This window comes from Triticum aestivum, chromosome 7A, assembly GCF_018294505.1.
Source record: "Triticum aestivum cultivar Chinese Spring chromosome 7A, IWGSC CS RefSeq v2.1, whole genome shotgun sequence".
NCBI classification, from domain to species: Eukaryota; Viridiplantae; Streptophyta; class Magnoliopsida; order Poales; family Poaceae; genus Triticum; species Triticum aestivum.
In genome coordinates, this window is record NC_057812.1 from 407,844,325 (window position 1) to 407,852,784 (window position 8,460).

An 8,460-nucleotide genomic window follows, 5' to 3' on the forward strand; every position below is an offset into this window, starting at 1 on the left:
GCCCGCGAAACCCAGATCGGGGCCCGCCCGGACCGGATCTGGTCCTGAGTGCCCCCCCCCCCCGCGCGCGCCACCTGCTCGCTGCCGCTCCTCCCGAGCTCCGCACCCGCCTTGGTCCTTGCCGGGCCGCTCCGTCACTGCATCAGCCAGCCGCGCCGACGAGCGCCTCGCCGCCGGTGAGCACCACGTCGCGTCGCTCCGTCTCTCTCCCTTTTTCCGCCATCCCTTTCCTGTAACCTCTCTCTCTCTCTCTCTCCGTTGTTAGGAAGCCGTGCCACCATCGTCGCTTTTCGCCGGCCCGTTGGCACCATCATCCGGCCGGATCCAGGGTCCCCAGGCCCGGATCTGCCCTGTCCCACGCCGCTAGACCTCCTTCCTCCCTTGCCGGAGTCCCGCACCGCCGTCAAGACCTCCACTCCGGTCCCTCCACTCTCTGCATCGTGCACGAGCACGAGGGTGATACCCGCCACCACCCGAAATGGGCCGCGCCCGCGCGAAGCCCAGCCGCCTCCCCAGTGCCCAGGCGGCCTGCCAGGCCGCCTCCTCCACTGACTGGCCCATGAGGCTTGGTGAGCATCCCCGCCCCCTGTGCACTGTTGGGTCAGCCTCTGTTTCAGCCTGTTCATGTTTTTTCCAGTTATGCGAGTTTGTCTAATTTCTAGAGAAAAGCAGTTTTGCAGAAAACCCCTTGTGGTTCATGCATATAATAACTTCACAACCATGCATCATAATTAAACAAACTTAATATGTAAAATGCTTAAAATTTTATCTAGTTTCATAATATGCTAATTTCATTCATGTTCAAAATGTTTAAAATGTTGTTTGTTTAAACTTTCTTAAATGACATGTTAAAATGTTTTAATTCATTACTAATTAACCGTAGCTCGGTTTTAAATAAACTTTATATGTAAATGGGGTACAAAAATGCATAGTTTAACATGGTGGCATTACTTTGCATGTTTAACAACTCTAAAATATGGTTTACGGCAGAACAGTACCAAATTCATAATATGCATATGGGGATTTTATGGAATTGTTGTTTGTTATTTCCGGCCTCATTTAAACTTGTCTAGATAGTTATTTTATATATGTTCACCTCTTGCCATGTTTAACAACATTTAATATTGATGAGTACATAACTGAGAGAGAACTAAATAAGTCATATGGTGTTTCGTCAATATGCAACTCGTTGCATATTGAGCTCCTCTTAACTTGTAGTGTTGTTTGTGCACTTTGCCATGCGATGCCTCATTAAACTGAACATGCATCATACTTGATTGTGCATCATGCCATGTTTATGTGATGGTTGTTTAACATGTTGTTTGCTTCTTTCCGGTTGCACTTCTCCTTGATAGGTCCAGTTACATTGCGTTTGTGAGGATCCGTTCGACTACGTTGGTTCGTCTACTTCTTGGTTTGTGTCTTCTTCCTAACGGGATTTCACGCAAGATGACGATTACCCTCGATATCACTTCTATCTTTGCTTGCTAGTTGTTCTCTCTATCGTTATGTCGCGCTACCTACCACTTGTTTATCATGCCTCCCATATTGCCATGTCCAGCCTCTAACCCACCTTCCTAGAAAACTGTTGTTTGGCTATGTTACCACTTTTGCTCAGCCCCTCTTATAGTGTTACTAGTTGCAGGTGCCTTGCAGGTTGTTCCATGTTGGAACATGGATATGTTTGGGATATCATATTATCGATTGTTTTAATTTAATGCACCTATATACTTGGTAAAGGGTGGAAGGCTCGGCCTTTTGCCTGGTGTTTTGTTCCACTCTTGCCGCCCTAGTTTCCGTCATACCGGTGTTATGTTCCTTGATTTTGCGTTCCTAACGCGATTGGGGTTATGGGACCCCCTTGACAGTTTGCTTTGAATAAAAATCCTCCAGCAAGGCCCAACCTTGGTTTTAACATTTGCCACCACCACCTATTGCTTTTCCCATGGGAGTCGCGCTCCCAAGGGTCATCTTTATTTAACCCCCGGGGCCAGTGCTTCTCTAAGTGTTGGTCCGAACTGAGTAGACTGCGGGGCCACCTCGGGGAAACTTGAGGTCTGGTTTTACTCATAGGATGTCTCATCCGGTGTGCCCTGAGAACGAGATATGTGCAACTCCTATCGGGATTTGCCGGCACATTTCGGTGGTCTTGCTGGTCTTGTTTTACCATTGTCAAAATGTCTTGTAACCGGGATTTCGAGTCTGATCGGTTTGTTCAGGGAGAAGGAATATCCTTCGTTGATCGTGAGAGCTTGTGATAGGCTAAGTTGGGACACCGCTGCAGGGTATAAACTTTCGAGAGCCGTGCCCGCGGTTATGTGGTAGATGGGAATTTGTTAATATCCGGTTGTAGATAACTTGACACTTAACTTAATTAAAATGAATCAACCGTGTGTGTAGCTGTGATGGTCTCTTTTCGGCGGAGTCTGGGAAGTGAACACGGTTGGGTTATGTTTGAACGTAAGTAGTTTCAGGATCACTTCTTGATCACTTGTAGTTTAACGACCGTTGCGTAGTTTCTCATCTTACTCTTGTTCTCGTAAGTTAACCACCATATTTTCTTTGCGTTTGCTGCAACTCCACCTCATTACCACATCCTACCCATAAGCTTAAATAGTCTTGATCGCGAGGGTTTTGAGATTGCTGAGTCCTCGTGACTCACGGATACTTCCAAAACAGTTGCAGGTGCCGATGATACCAGTGCAGGTGACACAACCGAGCTCAAGTGGGAGCTCAATGAAGATCTTGGTCATTGTTATGTGTCTTCTCCGGATGATCAGTAGTGGTGCCCAGTTGGGACGATCGGGGATCTAGCATTTGGGGTTGTCTTCTTTTATTTTGGTTCCGTAGTCGAACCTTGACTGTACTCTGGATGATGTATGTTTAGCTTGTTATTTGTGTGAAGTGGCGATTGTAAGCCAACTCTTTATCCCTTTCTTATTCAGTACATGGGATTGTGTAAAGATTACCCCTCTTGCAACAAAACCACCATGCGGTTATGCCTCTAAGTCGTGCCTCAACACGTGGGAGATATAGCCGCAACGTGGGTGTTACAAGTTGGTATCAGAGCCATCCCCGACTTAGGAGCCCCCTGCTTGATCGAACCGTTGACGTTGTCGAGTCTAGAACAAAAATGTTTTGAGTCGTATGATTATATATATCGGAGAGTAGGATTCTTTTTACTCCTCAGTCCCTTCATCGCTCTAGTGAGGTCTCCTGACGTAGATGTTTTGTCTTTCCTTTGCTCAATTTTCACTAAAAAATTTTAGGATCACGCGGATATCTTGGGATCGTTCCGATATTCTTGTGACGAGCACATTGTTCTTGGTGCCTCCTAACATTTAGGGGTTGTGGCAGTGTCCCGGGGAGTTGAGCTCTGAGGTGTTGTCATCACAATTTTATCGTTGCAGTTCTGGAATACCTGAGTTTGCCAACATCGAAAATCTCTTTTATGCAATTAGTGGTGAGATAACCTCGACGCCACCCAGTATTGGGGCGGGAGTTTGGGAGTATTGCCAGATCTCTTATAACGGATGCTTTTCGAAGGTTGAGGTACACGATTTCCGAAGTTTTCTTGGTTATGTGTTGACGGATGGATACAGTGGAGCGTAGGGCTTGCTAGTTGTGTGATATATATTGTGCCTCCCTGTATCCCCAACACCAGATTGCATAACTAGAAATTTCCGGGAGTTTTTAGGTCGGAATTCAAGTATCATGTAGGATATCTTTGCAACAAACACATGATACAATATGGGGTCTATCATATGTTTGTTTCTGGCTTATTATGCAAGCCAAATCCTTTGTTTTGTTTTGAGTTGTGGTATTTGATTTGCTTCGATGTCAAGTGTTGGTTCCATACCTCATTCTAAGAGGTGTTCTCATGTTTCTATGGGAGTGCTAATCCTTCTTGTTCATCAAGATTGTCTTGTCAATCCTTTCTCAACTTGTGCTTTCATCTTCAAGTTATTCCATCCACTTCATCCTTGTAAGATCAACTCTCATCTTCTCAATGGTGTCGTTTCCCCATCCCCATTTATTTTCTTTCCCACCCTCCCGCCCTTTTTGTTCATGGAGTCTGAAGTCGATAATCGAGTATCCTTTTATTCATGTGGAATGGTCGTGCCAATTCTTTTCCATCCGAAGTGCTCCTCTTCAAGAGGATCCGATCATTTTCAACATCCGCAAGATCAACTCTAAGTTTTCTCAGCGGTGTTTGTGTCATCCGTCCCAAGTTGTCTTTGTTTTCGCCACCCTCCCACCCTTTTCTTCAAGGACTCAGATTTCTTATTCAAGTATCTTTTATTGATGGGAAGTCTCTCCATTCTTTTCCATCAATGTTCTTATCCGGTGATTCTCAGGAAGATACTAACAGAGCTTCAAGTTATCATTCTTCGTTCTCTTTTCTTTTCCGGTGGACTCATGTAACACCCTCGATGCGACTATATCTCCCACGTGTCGAGGCACGACTTAGAGGCATAATCGCATTGAAGGCATATGTCGCAAGTTAGACAATCTTCACAACATCCCATGTAATATAGATGTAATAAAAGGGGAGATAACATAGTTGGCTTACACTCGCCACGTCAATCAAGTACATAATTAACATTACATCATCCAAACACTCATGGCCCGACTACGGCGCCAAAATAAAAGAGAACCCAACATGCGACACGGTCCCGATCACCCCCAACTGGGCACCACTACTGATCATCAGGAAAGGAGACATAGTAACGTTGAGAGTCTTCATCGAACTCCCACTTGAGCTCAAGCGCGTCACCTGGAGCGGAATCATCAGGCCCTGCATCTGGTGTAATAGTAATCTGTGAGCCACATGGACTCAGCAATCTCGCACCCTCGCGATCAAGACTATTTAAGCTTATAGGTAAGGCAAGGTAAAAGTATATGGGGAGCTGCAGCAAGCGACTAGCAAATATGGTGGCTATTCTGAATGCAAAAGAGAGCGAGAAGAGGAGGCAAAGCGCGAGCGAGAAACTAGAGGACAACCTGCGCAAACATTACTCCAACACCGTGTCCACCTCCCGGACTCCGCCGAGAAGAGGCCATCACGGTAACACACTTAGTTGATTCATTTTAATTAAATTAAGGTTCAAGTTATCTACAACCGGACATTAACAAATTCCCATCTGCCCATAACCGCGGGCACGACTTTCGAAAGTTCAAAACCCTGCTGGGGAGTCCCAACTTAGCCCATGACAAGCTCTCACGGTCAACGAAGGAATAGACCTCCTCCCAAGACGTTCCGATCAGACTCGGTATCTCGGTACTTCAAGACAACTCCGACAATGGTAAAACAAGTCCAGCAACACCACCCGCTGTGCCAACAAATCCCGATAGGAGTGCACATATCTCGTTCTCAGGGCACACCGGATAAGCTAAGCGTACGGGAACCAACGTAACCCAAGTTGCCAAGGGATGGCCCCGCATGGTGCTCTAGGTTGGACCAACACTCAGAGGAGCACTGGCCCAGGGGGGTTTAAAATAAGATGACCCTTGAGTCCGCGAAACCCAAGGGAAAAGGCTAGGTGGCAAATGGTAAAACCAAGGTTGGGCATTGCTGGAGGAGTTCTATTCAAAACGGACTGTCAAGGGGTTCCCATTATAACCCAACCGCATAAGGAACGCAAAATCCGGGAACATAACACCGATATGACGGAAACTAGGGCGGCAAGAGTGGAACAAAACACTAGGCGAGAGGCCGAGCCTTCCACCCTTTACCAAGTGTATAGATGCATAAAGATAACATGGCAATATAATGATATCCCAACAAGTAAAATAAATGTTCCAACAAGGAACGGCCTCCAATCTTCACCTGCAACTAGCAACGCTATAAGAGGGGCTGAGCAAAGCGGTAACATAGCCAATCAACGGTTTGCTAGGACATGATGGGTTAGAGGTTTGACATGGCAATTTGGGAGGCTTGAAAGCAAATGGTAGGCATCGTATCATTGGCATAGCAAAAGAGCGAGCAAACTAGCATAGCAAAGATAGTAGTGATTTCGAGGGTATGATCATCTTGCCTGCACAGTTGTCAGAGTTGACTGGATCCTCGAAAGCAAACTCAACGGTCTCCTCGTTAGCGAACTCGTCTCCCGGCTCTACCCAAACAAGACAAACAAGCAACAAGGACACAATCAACCACGTGCAAGACTCAAACAATATGATGCAATGATGGTATGCTATGCGGGATGCGATGCGGGATGCATATGCAAGATTTGACAAGGGATGCATGAACCTGGCCTCAACTTCTAAATCCAAGGGTGCCACTGGAAAGATGAGATGAAAACGCTTGAAAACGATATAAAGAACGCCGGAATCGGAGTTACGGTTTGAAAATGGCAAGCGATTCAAAAATGACACCGGTCTGCGATTTACAGCAAGTAGCCTTCTAAATGCAATGAGATGAACATGCTACAGCACTCAAACATGACAACAAAATACATGGTAGGGATGAATTCAAGATGCTTAACAAAAGTCTAGCACTAAGCTACGGCGAATTCATCCATTAACAGGTTCAAACAAGCATGGAAAAAATGCATATGGCAAACAGATCTCAGACTTAGTGAAATTAACACTTGTCTGGATTTTCAGATCAGGTAGCACTCTTTGGAGCAACAAAACTACATGCTACAGGACCTGAACATGGCAAAGTAAAGCATGTCATGGAGCTACTCAAAGAGCTTAACGGAAGTCCCTTAGTGACCTTGAGCCAAAAAGGACCAGAAAATACAATTGCAAGCATGTGAACAAGGAAAAAACATAATCAGTTTTCAGACTTAGTGAAAACTGACACATGCTGAAACATAACTCAAGTAGGCATGTTTACGAGCTCGATGCACTCAACACGGAGCAAGTCATGACTAACTAAGCATACACCCATCAAGAATACACAGAATTCAAGCGAGACATAGCAAGAACAATAACATAGCATGCACGGACAACTACAACATCATCGGCAAAATTGCAAACAAGTTGACAATCTGCCCAGATTCACAAAGTAGCAAAAGTAGAGCTCGATTGACTCAAGCTAGGTTGCTCCATAATTGCAACCAAAGACATGTATGGATAGAGCACTACAAGATTAACAAAACATCTTTAATGATCATCCTCAAAAGAGGCACGGATCACTAGGAATCAACATGAACATATGGCATCATGAGATAAACAGCTCAAGGACTTAGTGGAAATGCTAAGTCCCTGAAATCAGAATTAACAAGTGCACCACTTTGCAAGCTTGTGCTAGACACCACACACATCACAAAAATACATGGGTTGCACCTCTGAAAAGATGACAAGACCCTTAACAAAACATATGTAGAACTCATGGGCATAGCATGCACACAATAATCATGGCAAAAATGACAAAAAGCTAAATGAAGTAACAGATCTGACAATTATCTCAAGTAGCCCTCTTCTAACAGCATTTTGGGCATCAAGATGAACTCAAATGAAAATTATGCAATGGAATGAAATGATGTACTCTCTGAGATGAACATTTTGATATGCTATATGCCCAAAACGGAGCTACGGATGCAAAGTTACAAGGCCATGAACAGGAGCATATGGATCTGTGGAAACAGGGACTTAGAAGAAAAAACACCTCCGGATCTAGGGTTTGACCCGGGCACGCAAAACGAGGCGGCAGCGCTGCTCACCGGAGTTCGAAGACGGCGGCCGGCGAGGTCGAGGTCGCCGGATCCGGTCGCTCCTCGACCGGATCTGGCCGGAGGAGGGAGGGGACGGCGAGGCGGCAGCGGAGGGCGGCGTCGGCGGGGCGGCGGAGCCGCGGCGGCCGGCGACGAGCTCGGGAAGCGCGCGGATGCGGCGGCGGCGGCGAGGGCGCGCGGTGGCGGCGGGAGCTGAAGGAAATATGCCCTAGAGGCAATAATAAAGTTATTATTTATTTCCTTATAATCATGATAAATGTTTATTATTCATGCTAGAATTGTATTTACCGGAAACATAATACATGTGTGAATACATAGACAAACAGAGTGTCACTAGTATGCCTCTACTTGACTAGCTCGTTAATCAAAGATGGTTATGTTTCCTAACCATGAACAATGAGTTGTTATTTGATTAACGAGGTCACATCATTAGTAGAATGATCTGATTGACATGACCCATTCCATTAGCTTAGCACCCGATCGTTTAGTATGTTGCTATTGCTTTCTTCATGACTTATACATGTTCCTATGACTATGAGATTATGCAACTCCCGTTTACCGGAGGAACACTTTGGGTACTACCAAACGTCACAACGTAACTGGGTGATTATAAAGGAGTACTACAGGTGTCTCCAATGGTCGATGTTGGGTTGGCGTATTTCGAGATTAGGATTTGTCACTCCGATTGTCGGAGAGGTATCTCTGGGCCCTCTCGGTAATACACATCACATAAGCCTTGCAAGCATTACAACTAATATGTTAGTTGTGAGATGAT